Raw genomic sequence first — 10,414 nt, 5'->3', positions numbered from 1 at the left:
AAAGTGTGTATCTAAATCACGTCATTACGTCAAGTAATCCGGACAATATCCTGATACATTATTACAACTCCAAAAGACTCAAGACATAACAATACTATGTGTCATGGACAATCCCCATGCTCACCAAATAAACATAGAAAACAACCAGTCTCAACATAAACTCCATATGCATAAACTGGAGCTATAAGCATATAAGCAACATGCATATCCAGCATCCAATCATGGCAGCATATTGTAACAGCAATCTAACTCAGCTCCGGCCTCCTGCCGCCTGAGGTCTCAACATTACCTGACCCTGAAATAAGCATTCCCCAAACATGGGGTGAGATCTCTAAACTAGAAATCTCAGTAAGACAAGGGGTCCTCAAGGATCTTCCACCCCAAGCTCACTTACATGTGCAATATAAGTTCAAAAAACATTTATATCAATATCAGTTCCAAAACTATGTAGTGCAACAGATATCTATGGCATGTGTGTAATCACTATCTACTGGCCAGAGAATGTAGGAATACGTCTATTCCCTACATGTAGTACAAGGAACACCGCTTTCACCTCACCCACAGCCACACCCTGTTGTATGTTCTACATACTCAGGCTTACCGTATAGGTGGAACACCTCCATGCATATCAACAAGGCACTAACATACAATAGCTCAACAGCATTTTCAAAACATCAAAAACATGTAACACAACATGCATATAACCATATCCCCATGGAACATGGTGGAACCACAACATGGCTAAGCCGAGGACACGAAAGCTTACCTCTAAGCTAGCTATCCAATGCCACAAGCTCAAAGTCCAATCACAGCAGATCACAGTCTGATATGGACCAAATATAAATCAATAAACATGTACCACATGCATACAAATTAAAGACAACGCCTTTTCATTACGTTTTCAAGTTTTAAAGCTTCTAACAAAGCCACAAGCCCTTAATCCCATGATTCTGGCTTAGTCCATAAAATACAGAAGTTCAACTCCATCAAACTAGGGTCCACAAACCCCCAATAGCCTACTGTACACACAGCACAAATACTGTTCTGCGAAATCCCAGAATATCCGGATATTCCTCGGGACCATATCCGGATATCTCACTGAATATCCGGATATACAGATTCCCATATCCGGATATCCAATATCCGGATATCCCAAAACCACATATCCGGATATCCAATATCTGGATATCTGTTCGACAAATATCCAGATATTTCACGACAGAATGCAGTTTCTGCATTTCCGTGAAGATATCCCTTAAAGGTTCCCTTTTTACCGGTTTTAAACACCTAATCATGCATTTCTAGGCGTGTTCAACATTACCCAACAACAAGTTATCATCTTTTAGTCATTAGATGCATCAAGGTACCATTTTTAAGCCTTAAAACTCAAGATAAAGGTTGGTACAACATACCAAGGCTCAAAACTCAGAATGGAGATTCTCTTGGAGCTCAACACAGCTCCTCACAATTCTGACTAAGAAGGTGCACGAAAATGCACGACAAGATGACTCATTTCTCCACAAAGATAGACACTTGGAGTTCACAAATGGTAAGACCAAGGCTTCCACTACTCAACCTCCAAACTCAGCCCTCAAGACTGACTCAAACAGTGGCTAAGACTCAGAAAAGACCCTCCTTTCACTCCCACTAGGATGCTCCCAAGTGTTTACAAGGTGGAAATGTGAAGAAAATCAAGAAAGATCATAACTTGGCTCAAGAAATGGAAGGAAAAGCCAATGGAACAGTAACCAGCAAATGGTCAGCCCCAACTCACGTATAGAATTCTGATCCTAGGGTTTTGTGCCCATAATGGGAGTATTTATAGCCCAAACATACTTAAACACACAGTATTAACTTTAATTGCTATGCTTAGCATTTTAATCCCAAACTTTGGATTCTGAAACTACATAATTTTCTAAGAATTATCATATTTTTATTATATTTTTCTGAGCACCTTTCCGGTACGCGCTTTTCAAAGCCAGTACCGGTTTCTAGCACCAGTTCTCGTTATTTGGACTTGAAACTTGTTTTACAAGTCCTACATATTATTCTAGTAATTATCATTCACTTACTTCAATTTTCTGGGATACTTTTTCGGTACGCATTTATACCGACTAGCAGAACCGGTATATGCACTTTTCTTCCGAAAAGCAACTTTCAGCACTCTTAATCACTTACCATAATTATTGTTCTTAAAAACAGTTTTTAAGTTATTAAAACAAAAAAAAAATTAAAAAATCTGTTTGGGATGTTCTCCAAGTTATTGCTTCCCAAAACAATACTCTTTTTTTGTTTTTAAAACCAGAAAACCAAAACAACTTGAGGATGTTCTCCAGCGGTGTTTGCGATTTTCTTTAGGCGGTGGCAAAATCGTAATTATCAGCATTCAATAATGGCAGTTTCGTAAATATTAAATGGCATTTTTGTAATTCTAAAATTTCATTAATGGCAGTTTTATAAATATTAGATGGCATTTTTGTAATTCTAAAATTTCATTAATGGCATTTTTGTAAATAATTACAACTTCTTTATAACTTTAATTTAACTACACTCAAACAAGTTTTTTTGTTTTTTTACTCTCAAAATCAGTTTTTAAAATTCATATTTAAAACAGTTTTTGAAAACAAAAAAACTAAAACACTTTCAAACACACCCTTAGTTTTTTTGTTCTGAAAACTAAAATACTGTTTTTAAAAACTATAATCAAATAGAGCCTAAATCTCTGGATCTAAAAATCTAATATCTATTCTATGTTTACAAACCCACACAAATTAACTAAAAAAACTAAAAAATTCTTTTCATCAACAGCCGTCCATGTTCTTTCATCCAATGGTTATTAATTGACCTCTATTTGACCCACGTGCCTCCGAATTTTTTTTCTTCTCAGCTGAAAGTAAAAATTAAAATAAAACATTGTAAGAAAACAAGCCAAATACTTCTTTTCTATTTTTTATCTTTTCTTTTTTACTTGGGCCTTAACTTAAACTCTGTTGGGCCCCATTTAGCTGCAACATCACTTATTAATAGCCCAAAAAGATATAAGATAACATAAAGTAATACAATAAAAAAAATATATATATATATATATATATATATATATATATATATATATTGGTGCTAACAAAATACCCCAAACTTAGGTAATTGCTTACCCTCAAGCAATCAAGAAAGCATACATTCAAAAATAGTTTGCTAGCTTAAAATTCACAGAGTCACATAGCAACACATAGTTAATTTTAATAACTCAGTTAAATTTATCAACCATCTATGCAAAACACATCACACTTCTTAAAGCATTGACCAGGCTTAATATTAACCAATTCCTACATCAAATTAATCATCCAACTCCAGTCAATCAATAATTATAGAAGCATTCAATCAAAAATTCATGCTCATTCAAACTGTTGCAACCCTTAAATTAAACTGATTTCATTGACATTCCACTTAATTCCTTTCAAGACATATTCAATTAATCACACAATTTCTTTTTAATAAGGAAGTTCACTCATTATCATCATGCATGAATGCTTCCAACCTACACCACTAATTAGAAACTTGAAGTCCAATATGCTACCTCCATCAAAGGGTCTTTAAAGCTTGTAATGAGGCAGGGCTAGGATCTTTGTTTTTCTGGTCACTTGGCTAATTAAGCTAACCCTTAGTGTCTAACTAATCCTCATTATTATTATTTTTATTTTTGCCTAAACAAGACAAAGGGAAACTACTGACTTCCTCCTCCCTTTTTTTTATTTTGCTCACCTTCACAATTTTTACTTTTGCCTACTTCTCCCTTTTTACTTCAGCAAGCTCAGAGATCTATTTTTTTTTTTTTAAAGACAGAGAACTCCTTTTATAACATCACTTGTTCCCCTTTTTCTTCGAATTTTTTTTACTTTCGATCCTCTTTTCTTTTTCTTTCCGTTCTCTTTTTTTTTTCTTTTTACACAACCAATTTCCCTTTGCCTCATTTAGCTTACTATATTTCTAAACTAATGAGAATTAACTAAATACTAAGATAGCTATATAGGTTGGACAAGGAATTTGGCTCATAATATCAGGGTACATGATCAGAAAAGGAAGGTTTCAGGCTCAAATATAGGGACCAAGGGATATAATTGAAGGGTGAGGCTTTTGGCTCTAGACTACATATTCAGAAACAATGCCCTAATCACATAGAAATAGCATATTAGTCATCCAAACAGAGTGCAGTATTCAAAACACCGATACACAATGGCCACTCACAAAGGAATAGAGTGTTTAGGTTCAAATACCTCACATGGGTTGTTAATCCAGTGGTTTATCAGTGAATCAGCAATTCAGGGATCACAAAAATTTTATGGCATGTAATTTGATTTTAAGCTTATATAAGTACTTATCAACTAAATTAGATCCTTAATCGACTAAGAATTAATTTAATCAAATCTGATTATACTTAAAGCAGTGATAATGATGTTATAAAAAAAAAAGCAGTGATAATGTTAAACACATCAGGTTATAAATTATTTCCAACTTACCACTCAGTTAATGAAGCATTCAAAACAGAGTGATTTTTTATCATTTTTATGGACCAATCAGCAAATAATCAGCAAATTGTTGGTAACAGCAAATACTATAATCACCCTAAACTTAAAATCAAGCTGGGTCCTCACAGCAGAACATAAATATATAAAAACAATAATTTGAAAAATAAATAAATAAATAAATTAAGAACCTGGGTGACCATGAAATGGTCAGCTGAGAAGGAGGAGTCTAGATTCCTCCACTTCAACTGGATCATTTTCTTGATGTCTTGCTGGCCGTATTTCTAATTTTCTGATCTGGTTTAAGTGTCATTATTCACTGAAACATGGATCAGTGAGCAAATAGAAAGGAAAATGGCTATTAGCAAAGAAAAAAAATAAACACAGAAATATCACAAGAGATCAGCAGGAAGCAGTATTTGATATCCCTAAACAAAATTTAGCTCATGATCAAATAGTTTGCTCAAAAAAATGCAGCCAAGTGATATACCCATAGCAGAAGCATATGACAGTAAATTTCAAGATCAATGGCTCTAAGCATATTTTCACTATCCACAAACTCTAATGTCAAAATTCACATGATAATAACAAGCATCTCCAAAAAAAATTTGACCATAAGGAGCAATCCACAGGAGTATATCAAAGAATGAACATAGAGTATGCTTTTAGAGTATGTTCCAATGCATAGCAGTATATCACTTGAATCTGAATAATAATAAATATATATATATATTAGGGATTTCAATCTGTGAGAAGGGGACAAAAATTGAAAGAAAAGAAAAAAATGAATTCTACAACCAGTTCAACCAAAGAAAGGAATTCTACAACTGGGGAAAAATGATGCGTCATTAGATGAGCAAAAGGTAATCTCTCAACAGTTAGCCAATATGAATGCCAAGTTAGACAAAATGCAAGTCTCTCCATCTCAAGTTAATTCAATTAACTGTGAGTACTGCAAAGGGGAGCATGCGACTAATGAGTGCCCAACACTCATGGGAGCTGAGCCGTTCCAGGTCAATGGAGTTTGGTATGATCCAAGGCCATCACAGAATTTCCAAAAATTTTAGAGGAATCAGAACAATGCTCAAGGAGGCAACTTCCAAAGGAGAATTCAATGGGGAGGTTAGGACTACAAATCCAACAATTATCTACAACCTCTTCCTCTTCCACATAAGGAACCGTCTGAGTTGGAGAAGGCAATGCTACAGCTTTCTAAGACCACAAATGATAACATTCAGAATATTGGCGCCTTCATGAATGAGACAAGAGCCTACCACAAGAATCAAGATGCATCCATCAGAAACTTGGAGACTCAAATTGGCCAACTTTCAAGACAACTAGCTGAGAGGAGTCAAGAAAGGATCAATGCAGTGTCAAAGGAGCAATGTGTAAGAACCTGCACCGTTAATTAAGGAATTTAATTAATAAATTATGAGAAATTAGGAAATGATTTCATAATTGACCCTAATAATTATTATGAGGCTTTAATAATTATAATAAGTGAGAATTAATGCTGAAAGTCGCTTTTCGAAAGAAAAGTGCAGATACCGGTTCTGCTAGTCGGTATAAATGCGTACTGAAAAAGTATCCCGGAAAATTAATGTAAGTGCATGATAATTACTAGAATGATATGTAGGACTTGTAAAACGAGTTTCAAGTCCAAATAATGAGAACTGGTGCTAGAAACCGGTACTGGCTTGGAAAAGCGCGTACCGGAAAGGTGCTCAGAAAATTATAAGAAAAATATGATAATTCTTGTAAAATTGAGTAGGTTAAGAATCCAGAATTTGGGATTAAAATGCTAAGCGTAACAATTAAAGTTAATACTGGGTGATTAATGGTTAAACCGCTATAAATAGCCTTATGATTGGCACATAACCCTAGGACCTCAGTTTTTGTGCGTGAGTGGCTGCTGAGTGTGGATCTCCTTGCTGACTTGGTGTCTCCTTCACTTGCCTTCACCATTTCTTGAGCTTTGAGGCCATTTCCTTCACTTATTCTTCTCTTAAACACTTGTGGTGAGTGAGAGTGGTCTTTGGGAGTGTGTTGGTGGCATTTTTCTGAGTTGAGGGTGCTGACTTTGGTGGGTGGAGCTGCTGTTTTGGGTTGTTTGGGTGGTTGGAGTCTTGTTCTTGGCTTGTGAAGCTTCAAGAAGCTTCTTTGTGAAGAAAGGACCAACATTTGTGTTGCATTTTCGTACACCTTATTTCCAGAACCTGTAGAGGCAGTGTGGTGAGCTCCATGAGCCATTGATCCTCTGTTTTGAGCTTTGGTGAGTTGTACCTACCTTGAGCTTGTGTTTTAATGAGTTAAAGGTGTGATCTTTGCATGTATAATGGGTTAATCAAGTAACCAACTGGGGTGTGGACCTTAATCAGTATAAAGATGCATGCTTTAACGTAATTAAGTGTTAAAAATGAAACCTTGGAAGGATATCTTCACGAAATGCATTTTCTGCATTCTGTCGTGAAATATCTGGATATGTGCCCGAGGAATATCCGGATATGTGATATCCGGATATAGGTTTTGAGTATCCGGATATTAGATATCCGGATATGGGATTCTGGATATCCGGATATGTCCAGTGAGATATCCGGATATTGAATATCCGGATATGGTCCCGAGGAATATCCAGATATTCTGGGATTTCGTAGAACAGTAGCTGTGCTGTGTGTACAGTAGGCTATTGGGGGTTTGTGGACCCTAGATTGAGGAAGTTGAACTTCTGTAATTAATGAACTAAGTCAGAATCGTTGTGATTAAGGGCTTATGGCTTGGTATGGAGCCTTAAGACGTAAAACGTAAGGAAAGGCGTTGTCTTTAAGTTATATGCTTGTGTTGCATTATTATTGATATAGTATTGGTCCATAACAGATTGTGAATCTGCTGTGTTTGGACTTTGAGCTGTGGACTCTTGGCTTTGGGAGTTAGCTTGCAAGGTAAGCTTTCGTGTCCTCGGTTTAGCCATGTTGTGGTTCCACCATGTCCCATGGGGGTATGGTTGTATGCATGTTGTGTTACATGCTTTGAATATTTGAAATGTTGTTGAGCTTTATGTGTAATGGCTTTTAATATGCATGTGTTGTTCCATCTTGACGGTAAACCTGAGTATGTAGCACCATACAAGACGGTGATCCGGGGTGGATGCAAGTAGCGTCTTGCACTAGTGTGGGTATTTAGCGTATGTAAATCCTGCATTTCTCTGGCCAGTAGAATAGAATTGACACACATGACATGATTATCTGCTGCATTGCACTATTTTAGAACTGATGATGATAAACTGCTTTTAAACTTATATTGCACATGTAAGTGAGCTTGGGGTGGAAGATCCTTGAGGACCCCTTGCCTTACTGAGATTTCTTGTTTAGAGATCTCACCCCACGTTTGGGGAATGCTTATTTCAGGTTCTGGTAGTTTGGTGACTGATGCCTCTGGCGGCAGGAGGCCAGAGCTTAGTTGATGATATTATTGTTGTTTTCTGCCATGACTGGATATGGATGCTGTTTATGTTTTTCGCTATTTATGTTTATGTTGTTATTGAGACTGATGTTGGGCATGTTGTCTTATTTGAGTGAGCATGGGGATTGTCCATGACACTTTATGTTAGTGCTTTTGATTTGAAGTTGTATAAACTGTTAGATGGTCCGGTCTACGTTGTTGTAGTTCCGTGACTAGAGCCACACTTTTATTATATATGTTATGAGGTATTTCAGATAGCTGTTTTATTGCAATTATATACAGGCGATGTTTTATTAATTGATTAATAAGCAAGTTGGTAATGATAATGACATCATAATTGAAAAGAAAAAGATATTCCGCATTTTTAATTAAGCGCTGCTTAATACGATAGTATGATAACATTACCGGATATATACAGGGTGTTACATTTATGGTATCAGAGCCTGGTTCGAGGGAAAAACCTGTATGTATTGCAATAGCTAGGATGTTTGGTTGTGTCTGTCTTGTGTGTTTACTCCGTCGAATTTTATTATGATAATGCACATGTAATCACACTGCGTGGGCCTAATCAACTCATAATTTGTGTAACTTGTGCAGAGTCATGGTAAGGTCCGGGAGAACACAGGACACTTCTGAGGATCAATCTGATCCTATCCTGACTGCATTGGCTGAGATGCAGGCGGCTAGGTTAGCCGACCAGGAGGCCACTAGATTGGCCAACGCGGCAATGATGGATGCAGTTCGCGAGGCGAACCGGATAGCCGCAGAGGAGGTTCGTGAAGCGAACCGGAGGACCACTGAGGATGTCCTCAAGGCGAACAGGATGGCGAACATGACGATGATGAGAGTCATGTTGGAGGAGATGAGGGCTGGTCCTGCTGTAGGCCATGCGCCACCGCCGCCGCCACCACCTAGTGTTCAGGATGAGAGCCTGACACATTGGCATGCTGCTCATGTCGCTGAGACGAGGGAGACTCTTGTAGAGCCTGCTGAGGATCGTGATGTGATAGACCGCCGGCTGAATGCTTTCAGGAAGCATAAGCCACCTGTGTTTGAGGGGTCTTTGGATCCTATTGCTGCTGCTAGATGGCTGGAGTCGCTGGACAAGATATTTCGGGTCATGCAGTGTACAGATCCGCAGAAGCTGATGTTCTCGACTTATATGCTGGAGGGCGATGCCCATGAGTGGTGGACGAACACCTCTCGTGCTTATGAGATGCAGGGTCGTGTTTTGACATGGTCATTCTTCGAGGAGTGTTTCTTGGGCAGATACTTTCCCTATGATGCGCAGGAGAGGAAGCAGGGGAAGTTTGACATATTGGTTCAGGGCTCGATGACTGTTGACGAGTACTTGGCCAAGTTTAATGAGCTGGTGAAGTTTGCACACTTTGGGATGGTTCCTCTTACTCCTATGTTTCTGGCTGCTAAGTTCCGTAGGGGACTTAGTGAGGTGATTGCTGAGCATATTGCTGGAGCTGCTTCGAGAACTGGTTCAGCAGTGTAGGGACATAGAGGATGTCTGCATAGCAAGTAAGGCCAAGAGGGCCAAGGTCGATGAGACCAAGGGGACTGTTGGTTCCACTCCTGTTTCTACGTCCTGGAAGGACAAGAGGTTTGCTGGGAAGGGCAAGGGTAAACAGTTGGCTACTAGGCAGGCGACTGGTCAGTTCAAGAGGACTGCTTCGCAGCAGGGGAGTTTTGCTAGGCCTTCTTCCACTCCGAGATGTGCGGGGTGCGGAAAGGAGCATGTGGGACGTTGTGCTTCGGGATAGTTGGTTTGTTTCCAGTGTGGCAAGGAGGGCCACTTCTCTAGAGACTGTCTGTCATCGACGGCGAGAGCTGCAGCTGTTCAGGCAGTTCCTTTGCATATGGTTCTGATGGCTTCTACTTCGACACCTGCAGTACCACCTTCTGTTGGGCGTGTGTACACCTTGGATAGGCAGCAGTCGGACCGCGCTCCGAACCTTGTTAGAGGTACTGTGTCTATTGGTGGTATTGTTGTTGATGCATTGTTTGACTCCGGGGCTATGCATTCGTTTGTTGCTACCCCAATTGCTTTGGGGCTTGAGTTGCCCATGTCTGTGTTTTCTCCACCGTTGCGGGTGACTACCGCCACCGGAGATATATGTGTTTCTACCACTGTTCATCGCGATGTAGCGTTTCATTGGGATGGCCATGAGTTCTCGGTAGATCTGATAGGATTGCCGATGGCCAACCTTGAGATTATTCTGGGTATGGATTAGTTGTCTAGAAACTGTGCACTGATTGATTGTTGTGCAAAGCGCGTGGTGATGTCTCCGTGTGATTCCACAGCTAGTTCCTCGCCATATATTTCATTGCTGCAGGCTAGGAAGGCCTTGAGAGCAGGGGCATTTGGTTATGTCATGTTGGGAGGTTTGGTGAGTGGGACACAGGAGGATATCACTGGCATTCCT

The sequence above is a fragment of the Gastrolobium bilobum genome, unplaced genomic scaffold (assembly GCF_033153095.1).
Source record: "Gastrolobium bilobum isolate Gb01-03AN ecotype WA unplaced genomic scaffold, APGP_CSIRO_Gbil_v1 utg125867, whole genome shotgun sequence".
NCBI lineage: Eukaryota > Viridiplantae > Streptophyta > Magnoliopsida > Fabales > Fabaceae > Gastrolobium > Gastrolobium bilobum.
This window is presented reverse-complemented; position numbering follows the sequence as displayed.